Here is a 19,494-nt window from a genome sequence, read left to right as displayed (position 1 = left end):
GTGTAATTCCTTTAAATCTTCTTAGTGGATTGTTTTGTGGCTGTTGCCCGTGGTTTTTTTTATCACAGTTAGAGGTGTCCAATTGTGGTTTTTTCCACGTTAAATCGTTGTGGCTCTTTGTCTTGATTGTTTGATTGAGATTGTTATATTCTGCCTAAAATTGATACACAATCACAAATCAACATCTAGGGGATTTCTAGTTTTTTTTTTTTCAACCTTGATTAGTGTGTGGTGTTTTATTTTAAGTGTAATCCAAGGGTCACAAAACTTTCATGATTATTTTCATGAAAGATTTTTCATGATACCTAGCATTACTGGGCCTCATTTGGAAACTTAAAATTTTAGTTCAAAAATCAAAAAGTTCTTATAAATTATCACACCACTCTCTCTATTTTTCTATACATATTTTCATAAAAAACTAAAAAACTAATTAAAATAGCCAATTCTGAAACATTCTCATTCATACGACTAATGAATTATTTATGGAAATAAAATTAAGTATTATGTGAATTAAAATTTTTAGAAACTCAATTGTGTAGAATGGTTTTGAATTTTTCAAAACTAGTTTTTGAGTTTTCAATCCATATATTTTGGTTTTTAGTGAATTTTTAAAAATATTTTAATTGAAATATTTTTTTTTAACTTTTTAAATCTACTAAATGTACATACACTTAAAAAGTACAAAAGTTTGTAAAAAAAATCTTTAAAAAATTCACTAAATACAAAAAATTTTAAAATTTAATACATTTTTTTTTTATAAAGTTCCTTTTAAATTTCTTCACAAATATTTTATTTTTTAAATACATTTAGATTAGGTTCATATAAAAAGAATATTAACTAAAATGCGAAAAAATAAATAAAAAATAAATAAAAAAGGTTCACTAACAACAACAAAAGACAGAAAGCAAAACTTGCAAGCCCGTTATAATTTTTTTTTCCCCAAAGTTCAGGAAACATTATTGTAATTTATGTTATTATTAAATCTCATATGTTTGTGAACATGTGCCTCTTCGTCTGTGCAATTTATAATTTTTCACATAGAAAATCATAAGCTAATTTTTTGCATTTTTTCTGTTTATAGTTCCATTAGTTTTATTTAATTTTTGGAGAAAATATTGAAAAAAAAAAAAAAAGCCAAGGTTTGACCCTTATAACAAAATAAATTCTATTTTTTAATTTTGTAAATTTAAACTCTAAATTTTTTATTTGTTTTCAATCTAAATCATTTTGTCTATGTTCACGGAGTAAAATTGATCGAAAAATGTGTATTTCAATCAGTAAACTCAATAAAAAAAAGAAGAAGATATTTTAGATATTTTACGTATATCTACATTGAGTTTAATAACTAAAATACAATTTTTCTGTCAATTTTACTGAACAAAAATAAGCCAATGGTTTATATTGACAACAAATTTAAAGATTACGGTTTAAATAGACAAAATTAAAAACTCAAGGATTATTTTGTTAAAAGAGGCTTAAACCCTCGGATTTTATTTTATTTTATTTTTGTAATTATCCCTCCATTTTTCAAAAAAAAAATTTATTTTTTTATTTTTGGCACTCTCATGTATTTTTTCAGCTTTGAGCTTTAAGACAATTTGTAACGCCCCAACCCTTTACACGTCATCGATATTGTCCGCTTTGGGCCACGCCCGCACGGATTTGTTCTTCCCAGTGGGTCACCCATCCTAGAACTACTCCAGCCTAAGCACGCTTAACTGGGGAGTTCTAATAGGGATTTCACCACTTGAGAAAAGGCCTCGATGCTCTCCATTCCCGATGTGGGACACCGAGGCCTTACACAATTAGCCTAATATTTTTTTTTTCCCTTTTATTTTTGGTTAGTTTATGATTTTCTTAATTTGAAATTTTCGTCACCTTTTGTAATTGCAAAATATTGAGAATGGGCTCAAATAGAAAGTCACCGAACATGTGTTTTCTTTTTTTCTTTTTTTTCAAAACATTGTGTATTAAATACTTTTTATTTTTATTTTTTACCAAAAAAATGTGTTTCTTATTTTTTGTAAATAGAAAACCTGAACTAAGAACATTATCAAATGACAACTTGTGCATGATCTACAAAAGCAAATTGTAAAAGCAAAATCACATAATTCTAGAAAAGAAAAAAGGACTTTGATGTGCTTGAAGCAAAGAATACTCAAATCAAAGGAAAAACCATTGTATACACGCCAAAAACAAATGAGATAAGGCACGGAATCCTTGGTTACGAGGTCCGGACCTTCTATTTTAATACACTTCCAATCATTGGATCATAATTTGAAATTCTTGAACAATTCTTCAATAGTTACCGAAGAAAGAGAATTCAGAGATAAAAGCAAACTGTAAAAGTAACATCATATAACTCTGGAAAAGAAAAAAGGACTTTGATGTGGTTGATGCAAAAGAATCACTCAAATCAAAGGAAAAACCATTGTACACACCAACAACAAAAAAAAAGTGTGATAGGGCATGGAGCCCTTGATTACAAAAACCTTCAATCTTAATACACTTTTCAATTGTTGGATCAAATTTTGAAATTCTCACACAATTCTATTGATACAAAAGAAGGACAATTCAAAGATAAAAGAATCTCTAACCGTGAGACAACAGTTAGAGTGAGGAGAACAATAGAGGTGACATACATTAAGCATCAACAAAAGATAAAACATTGAGAAAGATATAACAACTTAAAAGTGAATTATTAGAGAATCTAAAAAGGTAGAGAAAACGAAAACCGAATAATCGCAAAGTTGAAGAAGAGAATTCCACTAGTTACAGACAGTGGTGTAATAAGGAATTTCATTGAGTAGGGCCATTTAGCAAGTCATCATTATATTGTTATGTCATATTTTCAATTTTGCACAAGCTATGAACATTAAAGTTCACATGACACCTTACAAATTTCGTATATTTTCAGTCATTGACAAAATAATTCAAATTAGTCAATTGCAAACAAAAACAAAATATTAGGACATTAATACTATACGGCTTCAATAAAATAGTCAATAAATCTCATAATTTTTTTTCACCACCTTTTAGTCTTTTCAATTTTTATTCAGAAAATTTTGTAAAATTTACTATTTTGTATTGTATTTTCCTTCTACAAATTTAAATAATTTCATAAATTTGATTATTACAAAATTTGTAAACTACAAGATCAATTTGTAAATTTGATTATTTCTACCAAATCAATTTGTAAACTATAAAATTTAGTTTTTGTTTCCGAAGTTAATTGTGTTCAATTTGTTAAATTCCAAAACTTTGGAATAAAACTCCATATATACGCTAAACATTTTTGAAATTCCAAAATTAAAGAAATGAATTTCAAGTCACAGGAATGATATATATATATATATATATGCTCATGCACTTTACAATTCCTAATGATGCTTCAGAAATACTACTATTGGCATATACCTGAACTCCAATAAAAAACCTAAGGATATAATGATCTAGTAAAGATGGGATATAAGAGTATAGGAGTTTTAGGAGGATATGTAATGTAACGACCCCGTCATGTGTAATATTTTATATTTGGTTAATTAAGGAGATTTGAGATTTTAATTAGTCGTTATCCTAATTTAATTTGGGATTTATGAAAATTATGGAATCTGATTCGTATATGATTCTATTAAAGATTTATTTTACAATTAGAAATTAAGGGTCCAAATGACTTAAGGACGTAAAATTAAGAAATTGAATCAATTTAATTTTTAATTACGGACCCATTTGGGAGTTTAATTAATATTCCATTCAGTTTAGTAAAAATTGAGATTCGATTAATTAGGTCCAATTTGGAGTTAATTAAGTTAATTAAATTATGACGATTGAGAATTGTGATTATTTGCGAATTAAATTTATTTATGAGGTGTCCAATTTGAATATATAATTTATTGACAGAAATTTGGAGTCTGATTAGAAATTGAAGGCCTAAATGGTTTGAGAAATCAAAATTAATGATGACGATAAGTTTTATTTAATATTTGGAGCATTTTGGGAGTTTGATTATAATTTTTTTTTTATTCAGATTAATAAATTTAAATATAATTAATTGAGCTCTAAAGGAAGTCAAATTAAACTAATTAAATTAAGTGGGATTTGTGATTAGTCATGATTAATTTAATTATGTGTTAATCAAGATTTATTAAGACTAAGTGTTGCTTAATTAAATTAATTTTGGTCATTCATTAAATTGTAGAATAATCTAAAATTGGGAGTGTATGTGGGTGTGTGTGTTGAGAAAATCTGGGTCTGAAAAGAAGGCTGTACAGCCCATTGAATAGACACACACATGTGTGTGTGTCTATTCATTGTATATACGTTGTATTAGATAGAGCCCATTGAATTCATTCTTCAACATTCAGGAAAAGAGGAATTGAGCCATAAAGAGAGAAAGGCCGAGAGAGAGAGAGAGAGAGAAAAGAAGGAACTCAAGGCTTGAGAATTGAGGAAGAACAAAGGAGAAGAGGGTTTTGTGGGATACTAAAATTCAAGCTAAAAATTGTGAAAAAATCATCTTAAGGTAAGAAATTTCATCCTCTTTCTAGTATAGTTTAAATAATCTAGACATAAATTAATTCAAGATGGATTTTGAGAGGATTAAAAATGAAGATTTGAAGATTAATAATATAAATTGATAGGAACTGGGTTTTGCATCAAAAATCAAGTTAGGTTGAAGAATATGAGTTATAATTTCTTAAATTTGTTAAATTTGGGTTCAATTTTGAGAATCATTCTTAAATTGAGTTCTATAAATTACATGCAACAAGAAATGTTTGAAGATTGGATCCATGCAATGGAGTATATAAATGATTTTGAAGAAAAAGTTATAAAAATCATGAGTTCATGAAATTATTGGTTTAATGATCAATTCGATGGTTGTTTTGGAGATTGAGATTTGTTTAATCTAGGTTTGAATGTGATATAAAAATTGGGGATTTTGGTGTTAGGAAATTTATATGTTGAAATTGATTTGATGAATGATGGATTGGGTATCTCTATGTTCTAAAAACGATTTTGGAGGAATTTTATTAATGATTGAAGTGGTTTTACCTAAGTTGTTGAGTTTATGAAAATGTTGATTTTTGACTTTCGTGGTTTAATTGATGGTGGTATTGTGCATATAAATTGGTTGGATATTTAAAAAGGTTAATAACTCAAAAATGTACAAAGGATGGGTGTTGTGGAGATTGGATAAGAAGTTTGTTTGGGTGACTTGAAGTTGGAGGAGTTCTTTAGCTTGTCATTCCATAGTATGTCTTATTTAGGATCAATTTTGTAGGTTGTAATTTTCATTGAAAGCTTTTCCTTAATTTTAGATCCTATTTACTAATTGTTAGGATTGAATGAAGGCGTCTCTACACCTCTTGGGAATTAATTCGTAGAGTTTCAAATCTACGCTTTTGCTATTTTGGAGGTGAGTATACTTACCATAGAAATTTACCTTATCTCTATCTTTAATACAAAGTTTAAAAATATTTTTGAATTAAAGGAAGTAACACATTTCATCATGATATATGTATAAGAAGAAAATCTATAAATTTATTGAGGTCAAATGTTGAGTTTAAATAAATATATGATTTCATTTGTATAATGAAGCACTAATTTTTATGAGAATTTATTTAAGTTTAGTCCTTCAAAAGTTTATGATGATGATGATTAGATGATAATGAAACGTCATGCAAGAGTATTTATTTTTATTGATCATATAACCAAATATAACCTTTGAGGCCACAAGGGCGGAAATGCTTTGGGGTCCTGGGGACCGAAATGTTTTAAGGACCATAAGGGTCGTTGTACATAAGGGGTCCTAGGGACCGAAACATTGAAAATGAGAATTGAAGTGCTACGATGACATGAGTTATGTTCCTATGGTTATGTTTTGATTAACGGTACCGTCACCACCTAAGTCGTGAGGTAACGCGACCCTAAGGCTATGTAGTGGTTCGTATGATGGACATGAAATCTTAATATATTGAAAAGTTGTATTTTTGTTTACTTTCCTTATTCAAATGTATTTTTCCTGCATTATGAGATTCTTTAGAAAAATCTTGATAACGGTTTATGCAAAATTTTCTCAAATTTTATAAGTTTCAGTCCAATTAAGCTCTTGTGTTTATTATCTTATTTTGAACCCAATTGGAAGGAGAAAGCTTTATAACTCCATGGGATTGGTATACTCATTGGGCTGTAGCTCATTCTTTTTTTAATTAATTTTTTTTCAGATTCCTAGACTTTTGTATGGCTCGCCTCAACTTGGAAGATTAGAGTTTCTGGAGGATCAAATGTGAACATCTGGTAGTTGAGGTTTTGCTTAGGGTCACTCTAGGATGCAGTTTTATCCTTTGTTTTATGAAGTAGGTTGATTGTAAATATTTGCTTTGTGAAGTTGGATGTATTGATGGATTCATGAATAGTATGTTTTGTTTTGGGGGTAGTGGTGCATGGAAACTATCTTAGTAGCATGATGATATTTTTGTCTTCGAATGGATCATCTCATAAATGTTGGTCAATCGAAGGGTCTTACGCACTATTGGTGATATGATATAAGAATTATACAGGTGATTATTGTGTACAGGTGTTATAGCGTTGAAGTGCGCCCTCTTGGCGGGGGTTGCCTTGCTGAGATTTGTATTTTTGTGTACAGGTCTTATGCACTTCGAATACATTTTGTATTTTTGCTTCGGGGGCACTGCCCCTGAACCCCGCCAAGGCCCTGCCCTTAGACCCACCAAGGGGTGCTGCCCCCTGGACCCCCGTGAGCTAACCGGGCAGCTCGATCCTCGACCTGCCCAATCGAAGTGGCAAAACATGAAAGAAGGGTCGAAACCGGGATCGCTACATGTTGCGATATTTAAACCTTTTTATCTCGTCATGAAAATTATCTATGTAGAAATTTTTATGGAACTAACTCAAAAAATCTATTAGGATTATGGGTCCACCAATAAGTTTTCTTAACCTTTTGATACATCAAAAAGTCCGTTCACTTTTAATTGGTATCACAAATTTTATTTGTTATTTTTTTAATGGCATTTCATAAAAGTGTCACTAATTGTTAGTTGTTAGTGATAATTTGAAATATTCATCACAGAAAAAGGTCACAAATTTTTATTTTTTAGCAACGGATTTAGAAAATCGTCACTAATTGTTAGTTTTTAGCGACAGATTCATAAAATCTTCACTAAAAATTTTAAGTCCAACTATTAGAATTTTTGATCTATACAAACACCTTTTTTTTAACTCGTCTATACAAACACTTATAAGACTTAATGGTACACATAATTAACCTTAATTTAAATTAATCAAATAAAAAGTGTAAGTACTACATCTATTTCGACATTTTCTGACAAAAGATCTCGTCATTCTTTAGTTGGAGTTTTTTCATCAAATAAGTAAGCGCATGTGATTTTAAATCATATTTATTAAATTCTTGTAGTTATTAAATAATTTTTCAAATTTTTTTAATATGTAAAATTATGATTTGAATACATAATTTTTTGAGCAAATTACACCAGCAATCCATATATTTTACCCTTTATATTATTTTGGTTCCTACATTTCAATCAGCTCAATTTTAATCCTTAATTTTAGATTTTTTTTTTTTAATTTATGGTTAGTACTTTTTAAGAAAACTTATTACTAAATTAATTGAGGTTAACTAACTGAATTGAGTTAATAATTTTGCCCTTAAAAATATAACATAGGACACTTACGTGCGTATTTTTCATTTAAAAAAAAAAACAAAGAATTGTAATTAATTGGACCAAATTGAAACAAAATCATAAATTTATTGTCAAAATCGAGCTAATTGAAATTATAAGGACTGAAATGACACAAAAACTGAAGTGTAGGTAATTTACTTTAATTTTTTTAACAAAATTATGTGCAGTCGTATTTTCTAAAACACGAATTAAAAAAAAATTACAGTAAATTTTTCTTTTGAACACAATTTCATCAAAATCATGTTTTAAAAAGGAGGATTTATTAGGAAATCTTTTTTGAAGTACTTGTATTCCAATTAGTCAATAGCATATTGTTGTATTCTAATAAATCCTATTATTTGGACTGTTCTCATATTTAAGGTATTTTATGAACAATTTTACCGTTAAAAATATTTTTTGAATGCTTAGCAATTTAGTAATGTGAACATTCATATTTTACAGTGTGAATATTTATATTGATAGTGTGAATGTTCACATCACCGAACATTCACACTGTTAATGTGAATATTATTATTATGGGTATTTTTGTAACTATATCACTCATAATTTGAACATTAAAAAAAAATACAAAAAAAAAACAAAAACAATAATAATACTTGGATTAGGTGCAATATAAGTAGTTGAAGAGGGATTTACGAACCCTTTTAAAAACAAAATTTTAAAATTATTGTGTTTTTAATACAAGACTTAAGAAAGGACCTGCATGTATAAATATGTTTAGAAGAAGGGATGTTAGAGAAATATGTTTAAAGGCTACCTTGTCTTCGGTTACAAACTCTCTTTAATTACTTATGGCTGATCCATCCTATATCAAAATTATATGTTTGAATCTTGTAGAGGAAAATTAGTCTAAGATATCTCTCCCATTTTTCGTAGTGAAAGAGATCCATAATATTATTTTATGATGTATAAGGTCCCTCAATCCCACACCATGTATCACAGAGAAATTTGATATATATATATATATATATTTCTCTCTCGTCGATCTAAACAATGAGATCGCCTTCGTCTTCCCGTCGATCTCTACCAGATTTAACTACATCTACTAGTTCAAAACCTTAGATCTCTCTCTCTCTCTCTCTCTCTCTCTCTCTCTCTCTCTCTCTTTCCCTAGATCTATCTCTCTCCTCATCTTCTCTCATCTTCAGCTTCTCACCACCGCCGCCATTTCCATCATCACCTCAGATCGCCACTACCAATATCGCCTTAGATCGTGATCGTCGTTGTCATGCCCTCAAAATAAACCCATTATATATATTTCATTGACATGCATTATTTAAAGAAAACAATTTATTAATTCATTCATCAGAGTATTACTAAACGAAAACATTACATGTAACATCAAATTAAATGCCCTATGGGCTTACATCTTTCCAAGCCAACACTTGGACACAAAAATATGAGTTCTAACTCAAATACAAATAAAGCCCTAGGAGGTAGTCTTCAAAATCACCTGGACCAAAAACAAATAACTAAAGATAGTCTTCAAAAACAAATAACTAAAGATAGTCTTCAAAATCCAAATCCTTCCAAGCTAAGTCCTTGGAGGTAGCTTATCACCTGGACCTGAAAATGATGTTCCCATAAAGGGTGAGCCACAACCCAGTAGAAAGACACTAAACCAAATATAAGCATTGAATAAAGCTGTAGCATTCAATAGATGGTTAACCAAGATAATCAATTACGTCATTATACAGTTTCATGACACTAATGTCTATGACACGTTTCACTTTTCTTTATTATCAATGTGGCTCAGAACCTGGCCAAACTTACAACAGTGAACTATATATGTTATATTCACATTACTTCCAATATCAAACAAACAAATGAGACTCAGGCTCATATCAAAACACTTCATACTTCCCGTTTGATACACATTTTAGTGCTGTATCAATGACATGTAAAAACACTTCAATATAATAAGCACACATAATAGTGATGCTAATGGAGTCCATCCCCTATCTCCTCCCAAACAAAATCCGGTTTAGAGGTTCATCCCCTATCTTCCCCTAAACCGTGGAGTACATCCCCTATCTCCTCCCAAACAATATGCATATGCAATGCTCAATCAATACATGTATTTTCTGTATTAATTCAATAGTCAAAATTAATGACTTAACCAATGTGATTAGTTTTAGTTATTCCTAATCCACATGCCATGTCTACAACAATCACGACTATCCTCCACCGATAGCCCAAAACAGTTATTTCTAGACTGGAAATAAATATACCAACAATTCAATAGGCGAGTGATTTAAATTATCCAACTACACCATTTAATCAATGAATTTCTCAATTTCATGAATTTAACCAAATTCCCCAATTCCCTTAAATTAATTATACAAATTAATTTATTAATACAACTAGGGTTTTTCCCAAAATTACCAAAGTAACCCCAACATATCAATATACCAAAACTTAGAACAAAACTTATAAAATGGAGTAGGAAATCCCTACCTCGAAGAAAATAACCCGAATGGAGAAGACGGAGATGAAGACCCAAATTCCAATGTGCTCCAAACCACCAAACGTTCAGATTAAATGGAAGCCCTCGACTCACTCTATCTTTTTAACAAAAAACTTAGGGTAGAAATACACTCTAAGTAGATCAAACCTAAGAGAGAAGGTGTGTAGGGAGAGGGAGAAGACGGTTCTAGGGTTTTAGAATCAAAAGGGAGATGAAAAATGATCCAGAAAGTCGGGTCTTGGATTTATGTAGTCGACTCCCCGCTCGAGCGTGAAAATCCCCGCTCGAGCGTCAGACACAGACTCACGCTCGAGCTTGAAAAGAGCCGCTCGAGCGTCCATTGCACACTGCCAGAAGTTTTGTAGGCGATGGTACCCGCTCGAGCGCCAAACTCTCCGCTCGAGCGGAGGGATTGCAGAGTAAAGTACTGGGAGATGGAAAAACACGCTCGAGCGTCAAAACTCCCGCTTGAGCGTATAAGCAACAACGAAGAGCCCGCTCGAGCGTTAAAACTTCCGCTCGAGCGTGAAGGCCAAAATCTGGGCATCACCTTTTGGTTTCAAAGTGCAACCAACCTGTTCCAAACCTGCCCATCACAACCTAAGACCCTAATACAAAGAGTAAAGGCTAGAAGTGATAATGATACAAAAACAAGTCCACGGAACCAAGTCCAAAATACAGTATACAAAGGAAGGAAAAACTGGGATCGCTATAACCTCCCCCCCTTAAAAGAATTTCGTCCCCAAAATTAAGCATAAGGTTTTGAAAACAAGTTTTTCTCAAATTCCAACAATATGATAACTCAAAATAAGCAACTTGACCCAACACCGGCCATTTCATCTCTTATCAAGAGGCATTTCACAATATGTAAAATAACATATATTTTCACCTGCATTAACACTATGCAATTTTCTTGCAATTTCAACAATTTTCAATATATTCAACATATGCAATGTTCCATTAAACTTCCATTTCGAGACAAGTTCCAACATATTTCCATTAACCAAAACATTCTCAATGTTTTACAGCTTAAGACATATATAAAGCTCTAAAGTTTAACAATATGACAAAATCTAAATACAAAATTACAAATCGATAAACATGTCCGGATATTTTTCGCGGACTTCCAACTCACGTTCCCAAGTGGCTTCCTCCACCCCGTGATATTTCGACAAAACTTTTACCAAAGGAATGGTCTTGCCTCGCAAGACTTGATCCCGCCTATCCAAGACTCGGACCGGTCTCTCCTCATACGAGGCATCCTCATCTACCTCTAAATCGGTCCAATCCAATACATGTGATGGATCTGGCTCATACTTCCGAAGCATACTCACATGAAACACGTCATGAACTCCGGACAACTGCTGCGGTAAAGCTAACCGATAAGCAACCTCGCCAATCCTCTCAAGGATCTCAAAAGGACCAATAAACCGAGGGGATAACTTCCCACTCTTCCCAAACCTCATTAACCCCCGCCTAGGTGATATTTTCAGAAAGACATGATCACCCACTTCAAACACCAAAGGTCTCCTCTTACGATCAGCATAACTCCTTTGGCGACTCTGGGCTGTAACAAGCCTCCTACGGATAAGCTCAACCTTCTCCGTCGTCTCCCTAACCAACTCCGGACCCAACAAAGGTGCATCACCCACCTCGGCCCAACAAACTGGAGACCTACACGGTCGGCCATACAAGGCCTCAAACGGTGCCATACCGATACTAGACTGAAATCTGTTGTTGTAGGCAAACTCCACCAATGGTAAGTGCCTCTCCCACGTCCCACTAAAGTCAAGGACACAACCCCGAAGCATATCCTCAAGGATCTGAATAGTATGCTCGGACTGCCCGTCAGTCTGAGGATGATAAGCCGTGCTAAAGGTCAACTTAGTGCCGAAGGCACTCTGCAAACTCTGCTACAACCTAGCAGTAAAACGAGGATCTCTATCAGAGACGATCGTCACTGGAACCCCGTGCAACCTCACTATGTCCCGAATATATAAGTCGGCTAGATGATCGACTGAATCTCTAACACGCATAGGAATAAAGTGCGCCGACTTAGTCAACCGATCTACAACCACCCAAACAGCATCACTACCCCGCTGAGTCCTCGGAAGACCTACAACGAAGTCCATAGTGACATGCTCCCACTTCCACTCAGCAATAGGCAAGGGTTGTAACAAAGCCGCTGGCCTCTGATGCTTGGCCTTCACTTGCTGACAAGTAAGGCACTTAGACACGAAAGATGCCACATCTCTCTTCATACCCCGCCACCAAAACTGGCGACCCAAATCCCGATACATCTTAGTGCCTCCCGGATGCACCGCAAGGCGTGAATGATGAAACTCTCGAAATACCTCCTCTCGACAAGACTCCGGCACAAACAGACGATCTCGGTATCTCACACTGAGGTCGGGATACACCGTCAAACCCTTCTCAACCTTCTCACCGGAAATCTTCTCACAGAGGGATTCTACCTCAAGGTCACCCCCCTGAGCCTCTAACACTCGAGTCACAAGTGTAGGCTGTGCAACAACAGAAAACAAGGCCGCAGCCTCAACGGATTCGCTCAGAAGTAAATCGAACTCCCCAAGTGCACCCAACATCTTCCACTCCCGAATGGCTATACTAGCTATGTCACCAACAGGTTTCCTGCTAAGGGCGTCGGCCACCACATTGGCCTTTCCCGGATGATAATGCAACTCGAAGTCATAATCCTCAATGAACTCCATCCACCTCCTCTGCCTCAAGTTCAAGTCTTTCTGTGTGAACAGATATTTCAGACTCTTATGATCCGAGAATACCTCGAACCTCTCACCGTAAAGCTAATGCCTCCAAATCTTCAAGGCAAATATCACAGCTGCTAACTCTAAATCATGTGTAGGGTAATTCTTCTCGTGAATTTTCAACTGACGTGAGCCATAGGCAACCACTTTCCCTTCTTGCATCAACACACAACCCAGACCCTCTCGTGAGGCGTCACAATAGACTGCATAACCCAACCCTCTCTCTGGAATAATCAATACTGGAGCGGTGGTCAGTCTAACTTTCAACTCCTGGAACGACTTTTCACAAGTCTCACTCCAAGCAAATTTGACTCCCTTCCGAGTCAATCTAGTCAAAGGCGAAGCTAACCTGCGAAATCCTTCACAAACCGGCGATAATACCCAGCTAATCCCAGAAAACTGCGTATCTCAAACCCACTCTTAGGCTGTGCCCAATCTTGCACTGCCTCCGTCTTGGATGTATCAACAGACACTCCTTCTCCAGAAACTACATGGCCTAAGAACTTGACCTCTTCTAGCCAGAACTCACACTTCCCAAACTTAGCATAAAGCTTATGGGCTCTAAGTAATTCAAGCACCACTCTCAAGTGTTCCTTGTGTTTCTCCTCAGAAGGTGAATAAATAAGGATGTCGTCCACGAAGACGACTACAAAGCGATCTAAAAATTCCCGGAATATCCGGTTCATCAAATCCATAAAAACTGCCGGTGCATTGGTGAGCCCAAATGGCATCACCAAAAACTCATAGTGGCCATACCGCGTACGGAATGCCGTCTTCGGAATATCCTCCTCCCTGACTCTCAACTGATGATAACCCGATCTCAAGTCTATCTTCGAGAAACGACGGGAACCCTTCAACTGATCGAACAGATCATCTATACGAGGCATAGGGTACTTATTCTTAACCGTAGCCCGATTCAATTTTCGATAATCTATACAAAGTCTCAAAGCACCACCTTTCTTTTTAACAAAGAGGGCCGGTGCTCCCCATGGCGAAACACTAGGACGTATATAGCCCTTATCTAGCAACTCCTGGAGTTGGATCTTCAACTCAACTAACTCGGCTGGGGCAAAACGATAAGGTGTCATAGAAATCGGCGCCGTGCCGAGCACTAAGTCAATAGAGAACTCAATCTCTCTGTGAGGTGGCAAACCAACAAGGTCCTCGGGAAAGACATCCGAGTACTCACAAACCACCCGTGGCAACACAATCTGGGTCTCATCACACTCATTACTCAAAAAGCTAGCAAGTAGACCACTAAGCTCACTCTGCCCTCGCGAATCATACCCCGGTGGCAAAACACTACCAACCCGGTCCCCCAGAAAATGAAAACATTCCCCGCTCACGGTACAACAAGTGACCCTCTGGTGGTAGCAATCAATAACTGCCTGGTATGACAATAACCAGTCCAAACCCAAAATAACATCGAAGCCCTTCATGGGCATAACCACAAAAGGAAACGGAAGTCTATGATAGTCGACCTCTATATCACAACCCCTAACACCTTGTTTCAAGATCAACTCACCCCCAAGAGGTGACACTACACAAATAGGAGATGCTAACTGTGCTAACTCTAACTCCAAAATAGATGCAAATGCAGCAGACACAAAGGAATGAGATGCACCCGTATCAATCAAAACACTAGCAACCGAGTTGCAAAACAAGAAGGTACCTCTCACAACTGATGGTGCCGGCACAAGATCCTGCGCGGTAACAGCGTACACGCGCCCAGACGACCTCTGATCAACATGCTCACCCCTAGGAGCATAAGATTGCTGCACTGACTGGGACGATGAAGCCCCCTGATTGGCCCTCGAGGCCTGACCCGACTGAGCTGGCTGATGACTCTGAATCTGCCTCAAACCAGATGCACCAGGTGTGCCACCCAACTGCGGGCAATACCTCTTCATATGCCCTGGCTGACCACACTGATAACACGAGAGTGGCTGGCCTCTACCCTGACTCTGGCTCTGAGATCGAGCCGAAGATGATGCTGCTCTCTGCACTCCTCCCCTCTGAGGACAAACTGGAGACTTGTGGCCCAGCTGGCCACACTTGAAACAGGTAATGTCTCACTGACTGCCTTTCCCCGAACTAGCGCTCGGCACAGGAAAAGTCGATCTAGAAAAGCTACCCTGAGACTGCTGAGGATTAAAACCCTTCTGTCTTCTACCATCACTCTGGCCATCCTGACTCCTCTTGGAGCCCTTCTGTCCTTCCTCCTCCTCCTGCATCATGATTTCCATGTGGGCTGCAGCATCAACCATACGCCCATAATCCCGAATCATAGTTCCCCCAACTCACAGTTTGAGGCCACGCCTTAACTTCTTCTCAAACTCGATACAACGGCGTTCCTCAGACGCCACCAACTCAGGTGCAAACCTGGACAAGCTAGTAAATGCAGCCTCAAACTCGGCCACTGAAGAACTTGACTGCTTAAGCTGGCAGAACTGGTCTCTCAACTTCTCCCTAACTGCTGGAGATAAGAACCTCTCTTGGAAAGCATTCACAAAAGCCTCCCATGTAGCTCCTATATGACCCTTAGTGAACTTCCACCACTGACTCGCATCCCCCTTCAGCTGGAAAGATGCCAAGGTCACTTTCAACCCCTCGTCTTTGATGCCAAGCATCTCAAACGTCTTCGTTGTCTGTTCGAGCCATTCATCTGCCTTAAGCGGCTCTTTAGGATCACCCACAAATTCATCCGGGTTAGACCGGAAAAAATCCCTCTTCAGAAAGGAAGGTCCTGCATCCGCAACAACAACCCGAGCTTGATTCTCAACTCTGAGAATGCCTACTGACTCCCTGAATGCCCCTGATATTTCTCGGGCTAAAGCGCCTATAGCCTGCTGGCCTACTGGCTTGGCCACATTGGCTTGGCCAACTCCCTCCTGTACTGCCGGAACCTCCTCTGGCACAGGCACCTCCTGCCTACCCGGCCTACCACGCCTACCGCGCCCTCGTCCTCGTCCTGACATCCTAATAAAGGAAACAAAGACGTTAGCACATTAATAAATGTGCCGAAGCTAAACACTTGCGTCCTATTGCATTGAATAACAATAATTCATTCCACATAAGCACATAATCACATAAGCACCTACGAATTTCATTTCTGGATGATACTAGTCCCGAAGCGTCACTATGGTTCCGGTTGGAAGCAGCATTGATCAAGTGCCTTTCCAACAAGACTACTAGAAACTCAAGGGTCCAATTAACATCCTAGAAACTACGTTCCATACCCACATAATCACATAAACATGTTATCATATAAGCATATAACATTTCACTAAGTCTCTATCAAACGAGACGAACCCATTGTGATACTAATCACTTCCCACGTACCCAAAGTATTCAAACCCGGTACGCTCTGATACCAAGTTGTCACGCCCTCAAAATAAACCTATTATATATATTTCATTGACATGCATTATTTAAAGAAAACAATTTATTAATTCATTCATCAGAGTATTACTAAACGAAAACATTACATGTAACATCAAATTAAATGCCCTATGGGCTTACATCTTTCCAAGCCAACACTTGGATACAAAAATATGAGTTCTAACTCAAATACAAATAAAGCCCTAGGCTTGAATGTTTATCAAATAAAAACAAATAACTAAATATAGTCTTCAAAATCCAAATCCTTCCAAGCTAAGTCCTTGGAGGTAGCTTATCACCTGGACCTGAAAATGATGTTCCCATAAAGGGTGAGCCACAGCCCAGTAGAAAGATACTAAACCAAATATAAGCATTGAATAAAGCTGTAGCATTCAATAGATGGTTAACCAAGATAATCAATTACGTCATTATACAGTTTCATGACACTAATGTCTATGACACGTTTCACTTTTCTTTATTATCAATGTGGCTCAGAACTTGGCCAAACTTACAACAGTGAACTATATATGTTATATTCACATTACTTCCAATATCAAACAAACAAATGAGACTCAGGCTCATATCAAAACACTTCATACTTCCCATTTGATACACATTTTAGTGCTGTATCAATGACATGTAAAAACACTTCAATATAATAAGCACACATAATAGTGATGCTAATGGAGTCCATCCCCTATCTCCTCCCAAACAAAATCCGGTTTAGAGGTTCATCCCCTATCTTCCCCTAAACCGTGGAGTACATCCCCTATCTCCTCCCAAACAATATGCATATGCAATGCTCAATCAATACATGTATTTTCTGTATTAATTCAATAGTCAAAATTAATGACTTAACCAATGTGATTAGTTTTAGTTATTCCTAATCCACATGCAATGTCTACAACAATCACGACTATCCTCCACCGATAGCCCAAAACAGTTATTTCTAGACTGGAAATAAATATACCAACAATTCAATAGGCGAGTGATTTAAATTATCCAACTACACCATTTAATCAATGAATTTCTCAATTTCATGAATTTAACCAAATTCCCCAATTCCCTTAAATTAATTATACAAATTAATTTATTAATACAACTAGGGTTTTTCACAAAATTACCAAAGTAACCCCAACATATCAATATACCAAAACTTAGAACAAAACTTATAAAATGGAGTAGGAAATCCCTACCTCGAAGAAAATAACCCGAATGGAGAAGACGAAGATGAAGACCCAAATTCCAATGTGCTCCAAACCACCAAACGTTCAGATTAAATGGAAGCCCTCGACTCACTCTATCTTTTTAACAAAGAACTTAGGGTAGAAATACACTCTAAGTAGATCAAACCTAAGAGAGAAGGTGTGTAGGGAGAGGGAGAAGACGGTTCTAGGGTTTTAGAATCAAAAGGGAGATGAAAAATGATCCAGAAAGTCGGGTCTTGGATTTATGTAGTCGACTCCTCGCTCGAGCGTGAAAATCCCCGCTCGAGCGTCAGACACAGACTCACGCTCGAGCGTGAAAAGAGCCGCTCGAGCGTCGATTGCACATTTCCAGAAGTTTTGCAGGCGATGGTACCCGCTCGAGCGCCAAACTCCCCACTCGAGCGGAGGGACTGCAGAGTAAAGTACTGGGAGATGAAAAAACACGCTCGAGCGTCAAAACTCCCGCTCGAGCGTATAAGCAACAACGAAGAGCCCGCTCGAGCGTTAAAACTTCCGCTTGAGCGTGAATGCCAAAATCTGGGCATCACCTTTTGGTTTCAAAGTGCAACCAACCTGTTCCAAACCTGCCCATCACAACCTAAGACCCTAATACAAAGAGTAAAGGCTAGAAGTGATAATGATACAAAAACAAGTCCACAGAACCATGTCCAGAATACAGTATACAAAGGAAGGAAAAACCGGGATCGCTATAGTCGTCGCCGTCTCTATCGTCGTCGTATCCTCTTTTCTCTTCTCTAGCCACCACTAGTGTCCTTCACTGCCACCGTCATTACCGCCACAGCTTTGCCTCTGTCGCCACAACTCTACCTCCATCGCCAACAAAGAAGCAGCGGAGTGGTGGTGAGAAGGTGACAAGTGAGTTCATATGTTGATTGTAGGAGTTGTGACAGAGGGTTGAGAGAGTAACTAAGATTTGGGGACCAAATGGAAGTCAACCATCAGAGATTGATTACAAAGAGGAAATGGGTAAAATCAGAAAAGAGATTGTCAATTTCCAGGGTGAAAATGGTGTTTTTAATGAACTACAGCAATATAAACTGCACAAGTACTCCTTGATGTTCAATTCTTCCCAAATTTGTGAAACCTATTATGAGATCATATTTGATAGTTTGAGCAAAGCAAGTTGATACTGTACTTGTTTGAGAGCTGGTTTGAGGGATGGAATTAGTGGAAACACAATTTTCTCTGTATTTTTTTCTGGTTTGATCAAAACACATAGAAAATTGTAAGCAAATCGGAGAAATTTCAAATCAAATAAATTATCTTGCCTTTCCAGAATTTCTCTGGAGAGAAATTCTCTGGAAAGTCTATAGAAATTCTATGTATTGAATTTTCTCTAGTTAAAATTAGAAAAGAGATTGTCAATTTCCATGATGAAATGGTGTTTTTAATGAACTACAACAGTATAAACTACACAGGTACTCCTTGATGTTCAATTCTTCCAAAATTTGTGAAATTTGTTATGAGATCATATTTGATAGTTTAAGAAAAGCAAGTTGATACTGTACTTGTTTGAGAACTGGTTTGACGGATGGAATTAGTGGAAAACACATTTTTCTCTAGTTTAATCAAAACACAGAGAAAATTGTAAGCAAATAAGAGAAAATTGAGCAAGTTAGATAAATTTGTGAACATATTAGAGAAATTTCAAACCAAGAAATTCTTCTATAAAATTCTATGGAAAGTCGAGAGAAATTCTTTAGATGGAATTTTCTCTAGATCGAATTTTCTCTGGATCGATGTTGAAGGACCTTAGACATTATGAAAATATTGGGTGTCCTTTATGCTATAAAATCTTAATACCAGAGACCTTAAAAAAAATATCCCCATCTTGTTGTCTACTTAATAATTAAAATATTTAAATTTATTTATCCATTTATGAAGAAAAATTTGCCATCGAGAACTATTGAGTA

General features: G+C 36.2%; 1 long non-coding RNA gene across 1 annotated transcript; it reads left to right on the top strand.

Moving 5' to 3' along the window:
• The first annotated feature begins 4,375 nt into the window (after positions 1–4,375).
• Positions 4,376–6,574, top strand: LOC114314546 (uncharacterized). Its single transcript, XR_003647501.2, has 3 exons — positions 4,376–4,522; positions 5,340–5,416; positions 6,225–6,574. It is a non-coding gene; the product is annotated as an uncharacterized LOC114314546 (long non-coding RNA).
• Positions 6,575–19,494: the final 12,920 nt, after the last annotated feature.

Source organism: Camellia sinensis, chromosome 7 (genome assembly GCF_055761805.1).
Source record: "Camellia sinensis isolate YWXY chromosome 7, ASM5576180v1, whole genome shotgun sequence".
NCBI classification, from domain to species: domain Eukaryota; kingdom Viridiplantae; phylum Streptophyta; class Magnoliopsida; order Ericales; family Theaceae; genus Camellia; species Camellia sinensis.
Note: the sequence above shows the minus strand (reverse complement) of the source record. Positions and strands in the feature narration are given on the sequence as shown.